Raw genomic sequence first — 423 nt, 5'->3', positions numbered from 1 at the left:
TGTCATGTTTGTCTTTATTTCGTACTAAACCACACTTTACTGACAAGAGTTACAGAAAAGTTTCTTAAGGAAATAACACAAAGGGAGTCAATTAAAGATTGTATAGTCTTATGAATATATCTAGTATATGGAATATGACGAGAATCGCGAACGTATTAGAAATAACGTCCAAATACCAGCCAGCAACATTAAAGAAACTGCATTGTTTGGAAAAAAACCAAGAGAAAATCGTGTACCAGATGATCAATAGTAAGACGTCGGTAAGTGTGAACCACTCTGTAATCATTCCGTGTTTAAGCGTTGATGTAGATATTTTATAAGATGAGATATGGCGTAGATCAGATCACATTATAATTATTTAATGGTGGTATTGTATAATCACGTTTTATATTATATAGACGAACGCTGTGTCAGTACATGGCA

The sequence above is a fragment of the Argopecten irradians genome, chromosome 7 (assembly GCF_041381155.1).
Source record: "Argopecten irradians isolate NY chromosome 7, Ai_NY, whole genome shotgun sequence".
Taxonomy (NCBI): domain Eukaryota; kingdom Metazoa; phylum Mollusca; class Bivalvia; order Pectinida; family Pectinidae; genus Argopecten; species Argopecten irradians.
Note: the sequence above shows the minus strand (reverse complement) of the source record.